Here is a 711-nt window from a genome sequence, read left to right as displayed (position 1 = left end):
TTTTTTTATTGTTATGTTAATCACCATATATTACATCATTAGTTTTTGGTGCAGTGTTCCATGATTCATTGTTTGTTCATAACACCCAGTGCTCCATGCAGAACGTGCCCTCCTCAATACCCATCACCAGGCTAACCCATCCCCCCACCCCCCTACCCTCTAGAACCCTCAGTTTGTTTTTCAGAGTCCATCATCTCTCATGGTTCGTCTCCCCCTCTGACATACTCCCCTTTTCTTCCTCTCCTGTTATCTTCTTCTTTTTCTTTTTTCTTAAAATATGTTGCGTTATTTGTTTCAGAAGTACAGATCTGTGATTCAACAGTCTTGCACAATTCACAGCGCTCACCGTAGCACATACCCTCCCCAATGTCTATCACCCAGCCACCCCATCCCTCCCACCCCCGACCACTCCAGTAACACTCAGTTTGTTTCCTGAGATTAAGAATTCCTCATACCAGTGAGTTCATATGATACATGTCTTTCTCTGATTGACTTATTTCACTCAGCATAACACCCTCCAGTTCCATCCACGTCGTTGCAAATGGCAAGATCTCATTCCTTTTGATGGCTGCATAATATTCCATTGTGTATATATACCACTTCTTCTTTATCCATTCATCTGTCGATGGGCATCTTGGCTCTTTCCACAGTTTGGCTATTGTGGACATTGCTGCTATAAACATTGGGGTACACGTACCCCTTCGGGTCCCT

The sequence above is a fragment of the Callorhinus ursinus genome, unplaced genomic scaffold (genome assembly GCF_003265705.2).
Source record: "Callorhinus ursinus isolate GAN/ISIS: 27379988/994484 unplaced genomic scaffold, GSC_fseal_2.0 scaffold35, whole genome shotgun sequence".
Classification (NCBI taxonomy): Eukaryota; Metazoa; Chordata; class Mammalia; order Carnivora; family Otariidae; genus Callorhinus; species Callorhinus ursinus.
This window is presented reverse-complemented; position numbering follows the sequence as displayed.